Source organism: Lepisosteus platostomus, chromosome 9 (genome assembly GCF_059453375.1).
Source record: "Lepisosteus platostomus isolate fLepPlt1 chromosome 9, fLepPlt1.hap1, whole genome shotgun sequence".
NCBI lineage: Eukaryota > Metazoa > Chordata > Actinopteri > Semionotiformes > Lepisosteidae > Lepisosteus > Lepisosteus platostomus.
In genome coordinates this window covers 46572088-46581443 of record NC_142619.1, presented here as the reverse complement: position 1 = coordinate 46581443, position 9356 = coordinate 46572088, and positions in this window count along the sequence as shown.

The window sequence follows — 9356 nt, the reverse complement described above, 5'->3', positions numbered from 1 at the left end:
AAATGCCATTCTGCTCCTGATATTACACAATTTGTGATTCCCCCCCTCACTTCCTGTTGATGGAAAAATCAATTTCATTTGGAAATTTAAAACTTTGGAGGAAGCACACCTGGTTACTCAAGATACTGTATGTGCATTTTCTTTCAGACTAAAGAGTAGAGAAATTCCAGAGGCTCCAGCATCCATAATTCTTTTAGGAAGTTGCTCTTTATAATGCAAATACCATGCAGGTGTTGTTCTCTTGTTAAATGCAAGCTGTGTCTATCTTTTGGTGTAACATTCTTCCAAATTAAAACAGTAGTAGCTTAGAAAAGCTTCTATTTTCACAGTGAATTGGATATCTTTCACTTTTTGGCAATGTCTTCCGTTTGTTGTCTTCATTTCCCTTTCTGCCTTTCCAATATCTCAGCAGAAGGGTGTAGTCCAGATTGTATAACAATGCAAAATAAGGGTCTCTGTAGGGGATTTGATCCACCTTCCTTCTTCCTGTAGGGATATCCTCTAATTTGCAGGAAACTGGCCAACAAACATCTGCATTCACATGACTAGGTTTGTCCCAGATAAGACCCAGATATGGAAGGTACAGTATAGAGCTGCTCCAACTTTGCTCATGGTACAGTATATATCTCATATTATTGTATATGCATTTTACAGAGCACTACTTCCTCTCAAAGCATTTTGTTAAGCTGTGATACAACATGTCACTGTAAAACTGCAGCTGAAGAGTCGTACAGAAAGCACAAGCAAAGTAAATGTTATTTTTAAAATAAATAAGATGGATATAAATTCCAACTTTCATCGGCTTTCCTCTAAATCACACAGCTAAGACCTGCAGTTTGTCTGGGAAGGGAACAAGGTTTCTCTGTTGTCCTTACTGAATCACCTGTGCTCTTGCTGTGATGGCTGCACTGGAGGTGCCTACGTTCCAGTTCAGGATATGACAAAAGTTCAATGACCGAGCATTGATGGCATCCCGCCTAACTTGAATCTGATTTTTTGGCCCAAACCTCTTTCGCTTGACAAGAAACTTACAGGCATTGTAAGAGGGTCTTTTCTGAGGGATGTTAATATTGCCACTAGAAAGAACAGAGGCTGTCACTGTCCTGGGGGCTGTCGTTGAGAGTGTCACTGGGAGTGTTTAGACCTTCTCCATCACTGTGTGGTTTGGCACTACTTCTGCCCAGGACAGGAAGCATCTAGAGAGAGGAGTGTATTCACCTTCAAACCTGTACGATGCCACCTTCCCTCTGTGGACTCATTCTACCTCTCTAGACTTAACGCAAAGCTCTAAAGATTGTTTCTGACCACCCTTCCTACCCTGAACCTACCTCTGTTTTTCTTTCCAGCTGCGCCTGGTTGTCGGCTCAGATCTATGAAGACAAGGACTAGTAGGTGCTGTAACAGGCACCATCCCGGAGGCTGCGAGATGCACAACCCCTGCACTTTAACTTTGAAATGTCTGCTTGGCTCAAAGTTATTCTGTCTCTCACATTATTTACTTTATTACTGGTGTGAGTCTAGAACAGTATGTGAGGATGTGTTGGGTGCATGATGTATATCATTGGATCTATGTTGTATTTCTGTATTGTCTGTTAATTCATTGTATGAGCTCACAAAACCAAATTCCATGCAGCTAGTTGTTATGGCAATCAGTGCTGGATTTCCCATTAGGCACTGTAGGCACAGTGCCTAGGGCCTACGAAAGTTTTAGGGCCTACGAAGGAGGGAGACACTAGTGGCTAATGAAAAACGAGCTGAAACAACGTGCTTGAGACTGACTCTAGGTGCTCCAAATCAATAATCACATCTAGACGCTGTTCTAGAAACTAGAAGTATCGAAGTGATGGTCGCTCGACTCGCTCCATCAATCATATGGTTTAGCATTAGAATAGTTTTAAGTTCATCATTTATATCGACATAATTCAATAAGCATTTACCTCCCTTTTTGCACCTTTCGAAGTGCCTAATTCCTACGAACATAAAAATCGAGACCTGATGGCAATAAAGTATTGAACTTGATATTCCTATTAAACTGTCATCCCATTGCACTCGGACACCAAACTACATGTATATGCTATTAAACTGGAGTTGTATATGACCAAAATGTCTGTGCTCCATTAGGGTCTGTATTGGGGTTTACAATCATGTAGTCAAAGTCTGCATTGATGCCATTAAACCTTGCAGGTGAAAGCAGGTCTATGTCTATCTCTGCTTCTGTTAAAACATTTCAAATACCTTGGTAATGCGATTGCCTCCTTTTTAAAAGTTATAACAATAAAAAAACTCTTCTAACATTTTTGTAATGTTAGTTGCCGACTGTCTCACTTTTTGTCATACGTGAGTATAATAAAAATGAAAGTGCTTCCTCACTAATCATTTTTTAGTTCTATAATAACCCAGGGAACTGGGATACATTGCATTCTAGAATGTTGAAATTCACATGGAAATGGGGGTGACTCAGTGATGCAGTGGTTAGAAATGCTGTGGTCCTGGTTCAATTCTGGTCCTGGGGTGCTGTGTGTGTGGAGTTTGTGTGTTCTTCCCATTTTTACATGGGTTCCCTCTGGGTGATCTGGTTTGTTTTCACAATCTGAAGAAGGTTAATAAGGTTAATTAAGAAGGTTAAGGTAGATTAATTAACTTCTGGGAAAAGTGGCTCTGGTGTGAGGGGTTCTGTCTGTGTGTGCCCTGTGATGGATTGGCATCCTGTCCAGGGTGTATCCTGCCCTCTGCAAATTGCTTCCCAAGATAGGCTCTGACTCTCCCACAACTCTGATTTGGATAAAGCAGTTAAAAAATGAATGGATTAACATGGTAATGGAAGCATCTGCCTATCAGATTCTCCTTTCTGTCACATGAAAGGTCTGTTGGAGTCCTGGCTGTACTAAACTTTCAATTTCATTTCTTTTCCTTTGTTTTCACACGGAAGTGATAAAATATATCTGAAGAAAAACTGGTGTTCCTATATATGCTTCTAAAGCTTTTTTTTTTCTTGTGGTAAATGTTAGACATTGTAGATTTCATTTTGACCCTGTAATTATTTAGTTAATTAAGATTTGGTGTTAGAAGAATAGAAAGATTCACAAGATCACAGAAGACACACTATGTCAACTCTCCTTCTGTCTGTAATCAGATACTCCTCAGAGGAAATTCTCCTAAATTACCTTAAAGAAGTCAAGCTGTGGCAAGGGCCAAGGTTGTCTTCTTAATTAGCTTAAGCACAAAGTAGAGGGGTTGACTTCCTTTGTTTACATTTTTTATCACGGGTTTCATACCATCCTTCATCCCATCCAGGGTGTATCCTGCCTTGCGCCAGTTGCTTGCTGGGATAGGCTCCGGCAACCCTGAAGTGGATGAAGCAGTTAAAAAAATGGATGGATATAAAAAAACCTTTAAAGGTGATTTCTATCTGGAAGAGGCATTTGAAAGCAACCTCTTTGGACAATATTTGGGACTCAATAAATTATGCATGCAAAAATCCTAATCAGCCATTAATTGGATTGAATGATCCATTCAAAATTTTTAACCCTTTATAGACAATGTGAAGCTAGTCTGGCGTTTCCAGAGGGCTTTTTACACGTTTTTGGAGTTTGCAGAGTTCTGGAAATTAGTCTCCTCCTCTTTCTCCATCTTTCTAAATATGCATACTCTGTTTTCTTATGCGGCACTGTGGCGAGATGTTGACTAGAAACTGGGCTTTTTGCAGCACTATAAGCAGATCTGGCTGTCTGGTTTGACTGTAGCAGAAGATACCAAGGTTCACCCAGTCAAAAAGCATTTATTTAACTGGTGCTTCTAGTTCTTATATTTAGAAATTCTTTTTCCAAGGTTGCAGTTTGATGGATTTACAAATTTAGACGTCAGTGCAGATTATACGGCCTTTAGGATGGAGGAATTAGAGCAGGTACACCACAAACAACAGACACCTGTTCAGATTTCCTTTATAGAAAGAGAAGCTAGGGAGCAATGCGAGTTAAAATATATGTTTTTCTTCTCAATATTATTAAATATGGAGTGCACAATCTATATTGTTAAAAAAAACAGAGAGCATATGGCTGTGTTCAAGATACTGGGGTTTTATAAACCAATCAGAAAATCTCAGGTAATCTGTGGTGCTTCTCCCTCTACTGGTAAAGCTGTATAAAAGAGTCTTGATGTTGGAATGCTCTGCTTCTTCACCAAGTGAACATGTGTGTGAAATACCGCAGGAACAACATCTCTGGAAGAAAAAATACTATTTAACATGCATCTCTTTATGTACAACTGCTGATAATATCTGTGAAATAAAGATTTTGTTTTCTGTTTCCTAGAACATTTTATAATGCCTTACATGACAGTCTGTTGTTGTCTCTGGTGAAATTTGCCACATCAACAAACTTCTTTCAAATTCTGAAATTTGATGCTGCAAATTTGATATTTAGGTTTGCAACAGGACTCTTCCTTAAATCTGAGTGTTTCTCAACTGAATATTTCCTTGTACTAGTATTACAATGGCACCTTAAAAAATGCTCTATTACACCAGGTGCTGAAAAGGGAGGACTTAAGTGACAGCGCTGTAATTACTCTGCTCTTTGTTTTTAAAAGCAGAGATATTCTAATAGAATACTAACTCTAGAAAACAAGCAGGATCAAATATAGATGCATGCCCTCATTTAATCAAGATTAGATTACTGTAACAAGTTACAGGGGTATCTACTAAAGTATTAAGTTAGCTTCTGTGCTCAGATTTCTGTGGTTGTGTTCTAACTGAATGTTACAACATACTGTATGCATTAGCATATACCTCCCATCCTATGTACACTGCACTGGCTGTCTGTGAAATTTAGAGTGGAATGTTAAAACTCTCCTGCTCCAGATCCAGCCAGTTAATGGTCTTAAATTAGCTCCAGATTACTGTAAAGGATTATTGAATGATTATTATTCAACTCAAACTCATTGATTTGATGATTCAAACCTCTTTACTCTGCTGAAGACCAGGTTCCACATGACAGAGCCTCTCTGTGTGCAGCATCACATCTGTGGAACTCTGCAGATTCGTTAGAGACTCTGTGACTTTTCAAATCAAATCAAAGTTTATTTATCAAATGCACAACAATACAGCATGCAGCAGTAATTGCTGGCAATGAAATGTCTTTTCTACGAGCTCACCGGGGGAGTAAAAATCACAAAATTAAACTTACAAAAGAAGGTTACATAATAATACATAATAGTACAATAGAAATTAAATAAAATAAACTCAGACAATACTCAATATGAATAGAGCTGCTATGTGTCCATGGTCTATGCAATATATTATGTCCAAGTAGTGCAGTATGCTGAATACAATGAAAACTGTCCATGTAGCCATTACAGGTGATTTGCTAAAGGAGCTGCAGGTTGGCTATTTAGCAGTCTTATTGCCTTACTGCCTTTTGTATACAGTATCTTGCTTAATGTTCTATCTTTTCACTACAGCTTTTAGGTAGAATTAAGTTTTACTCTTGGTTTTATTGGGACAATTTATCATTTTCTGTTATATTTCTTCTTATATGTTCTTTCACTTTTTCATATGTATTATTTCTTTATTTTACTCTTATTCTTATTCTCACTGTACCCTTTTCTAGGCAGGCATTTGTCCAGTCTCCATGGGGCTCGCTCTCCACCTTTCTCCCAGAACAGCAGTAACAACGTTTTTGAAAAAGAAAGTCTTGGCATCATGGATACAGATTACTATATATTTGAATATTTGGATACACAGTAGTCCTTAACTTTCAGAAATACTACATACTGCATTTATAATATCTTAAATAATTATGGAAAATTGTGATTTTGTACCAATAATCACTTGAGCATTTTAACATTTTGTCTCCTACATAATCTCAGTTGGTGGAAGTTTAAATAGTCTCGGTGATAGATTTGTTAAAAAGCATCATAGCTTTGATTTTAGCTTTGAGTCAGGAGCTTTAGTGTTCAAAATTGTGTTTATTAAAATTAGAAGTGCTGAGGCCACGTGTTCTATTCCTGGGGTGCTATCTGTGTGGAGTTTGTCTATTCTCCCTGCATTTGTGTGGGTTTTCTTCCCACAGTAATAGTATCTCTACAGGGAGTTCTGCATTGATGAATATTTCTTGCTTGTATACTACACACCACTAGATGTCAATAAAGACATTTTTTTTTTACTTTGCTCCTTATAATAATGCACATCTGTCAGGATGTTTTCCTCCCTTAACACTGCAGTGCATGTTCATATCATGATAATACATGCTACTGGACACTCTTATACAATAAGTCACTGTAAGACAAACAATGAATGCAATACAAAAATCTCTTCCTTCAGGGGACGATGATGCTGTGCATTTGAAGATTGAGAGTGGAAAACTGACATACTTTAAGTCAATATGTAAAGCAGTCTTGGGAAGGATGTTAAAGTCCAACTTTATACAATTTCTACTGAGAAATGTTATATGTCTTAATATGGAAAGAGCTAATTAAACGGTTAATGAGAACTTACCAATGCCTTGCAAAAGTATTCACGCCCTCTGAAGTTTCTTCATTCTTGTGTGTGAGCTCACTTTCAGACAGCTTTATTTTCATAATCCAAATATACCCTAAACTGCTAAAGCTAAAAATACTGATCATTTGTAAATACATTAATAAAAAAACAAGATAGATTTCCAATTGTATAAGTATTCAACACCCTCAGCTACACAAATTCAGTTTTGACACAGAAGAACAATTTGAAAGGTCACTTATAATGGTCTCTGTCTACGTGTAGTCTGTTTTGGGGAATTCTTCATCAAAAGAGCAGGACAGACTCTTGTCCAGATTCAGTTTTATTGAGCTCTCAGTAAGGAGAACAACGCACGCTGGGTCTATAATGGGCAGCCGGGCAAGCAGGAAGCTGGTGAGTATTTCTTCTGTGAGACCAAGAGTGACTTTGAAAGATTTACAAAGCTCTACTGTACAGGTACAGTATGTCTACAATGGCAGTCACTGTTGAGTCTTTATGAGACAGTGTTAATTCTTTAATGAGCAAATCCCTCTTAAATACCATTTGAGATATACTGCCGATATATATGGCAGGTTTTATGGTCAGATGAATCAAAGCACAACTAAATGCAAAGCGTTATGTCTGGTGAAAGTCAATACAGCACATCACCTAGCCAGCATCATCCCAGATGTCAAGCAAGGGGCTGGTAGCATCATATTGTGGGGCTGCTTCTCCTTAGCCCGGCCTTGGAAGCTTGTTGGTATTGAAGGAAAAATAGAAGGCAAGAAGCATAGGTGAATCCTAAAGGAAAAACATGAGTCACTTCAGAATTTAAAAATTTGGACATGTAGATTTCAGCAGGAAAATGGCCTGAAGTACAAGGCCTAAGCCACATTGATGAGAGACAAGAAGAGAGTGAATATCCTTGCTTGGCCCAGTCAACGTCCTAACTTGGATCCAAAACAAATTATTGCAAGACAATCAGCTATCCCCAATGAACTAGGAAAAAATATTCTAATTATTAAAAATTATTCCATCCCACTGTGCAAAGCTGGTAAAGTCCTATCACAAAATACTCACAGCAGTAATTGCTGCCAAAAGCGCTTCTACCAAGTATCGACTGATGTGGATATTTAGGTAATCAGTAAAGTTACAAGGTTTTGTTTCTGTGCCTGTACACCAAACAGTTTGGGGCACTTTACGGGTTAAAAACAAAAACACACAAAAAATAGTAAAATAAACCAAAATAACATCAATAATAATAATAATAATAATAATAATAATAATAATAAACTTTATTTTATATAGCACCTTTACAGGTGGCTTCTCAAAGCGCTTTACATAATGAAAACAATAAATAAAAAGAATACACAAGATAAAACACAATCACAATATACAGAGGAGACCGTGGATGGTGGTACTAGGAAAAGCAGACGGGTGAAGAATGGAACCAGTTAAGTAAAGGCTCTTCTAAAGAAGAAGGTTCTGAGTCTGGATTTGAAGGAGTGTAGAGAAGGTGACACTGATATCCTTGGGCAGAACGTTCCAGAGCTTGGGGGCATAACAGGAGAAGGCCCTGTCACCCATACAATGTAGACAAGCTTGGGGGACAGTTAGGAGACCAGAATTAGAAGAGCGAAGGTTGCGAGGTGGGGAGTAGGACAATAATAGTTTAGACAACTACTGAGGTGCCAAGGTGCCAAGCCATGCAGAGTCTTATAGGTGAGCATGAGGATTTTAAAGTCTAGAGGGAATTTGACAGGAAGCCAGTGCAAGGACTCCAGGATAGGAGTAATGTGATTTGCACTAGACCTGGTCGGGATTCTGGCTGCCGAATTTTGATATACTGCAGTTTGCTCAATGTAGATTTAGATACCACAGCAAGTAGAACATTACAGTAGTCAATTAGAGAGAACACACATATGTTGATCAGCTTTTCAGCCACAGTTAGTAATAACATAGGACGTAGTCTAGCGATATTTCTGAGGTGAAAAAAAGATGTTTTGACAGTATGCTGCACATGTGGGTCGAATGTTAAGCCAGAATCGAATATCATCCCAAGGTTTTTCAAATTTAGACTGAAGCTCAAGTACAGAACCATGTAGAGATAGGGTTACAGGATTGGCTTTACAAAGTTGATGGGGGGGTGCCAATAAGCATGACATCAGTCTTGTCACAGTTAAAATGAAGGAAAGTTTGAGTCATCCAAGTTTTTATGTCAGAGATGCAATTAGATAGAATAGAGACAGCCACATCAGTGTCAGATTTGGTTTGGATGTATATTTAAACATTAAACTGAAATAAAGAAACAACATTAGTGATAAAAAGTATTTTATGTATCTTCTTCACAGATTTTGTTGACATTGAACTTTACTTTGAAATTCTTTTGAAAATACATCAATTACCTGCAATTTATTAAACAGTGATACGATACACAAGTAGTGGACACGTCTGCAATGCACTATAAATAAAAAATACCTGCAATCTCACTCAATAAAAGTTGAGTCATTATACAAATTGTTGCTGAAAATATTAAAGAGTTAATGTCCTCTTTGTAATTTTTATGCCCTGCCAAGAAGAGATCCATGACTCCTAGTGTTTCTCTTCACTTCATTGAAAATCAGGCATGAACTTTAAAGAGATGTGAGGAGATGATTGCTTTGTCAGCTCTGGTTCCTTTTTTTCCTTGTTGCAACAGCAGACTTCTCCGTTTTGGGTAGATTTGTTTTTCCTTTTTTTAAACTTGCTGATGTTTCAGCAATTGCTGTTCTTTTTTTCTCTTTGTACCACCAAAGCAAGAATCGTTACCACCAAGGGATGATGTAATATGGCATGCTAACACTTCTAGAAATATCTAAATAAAACTAAGCATGCAATAGGTTGATTC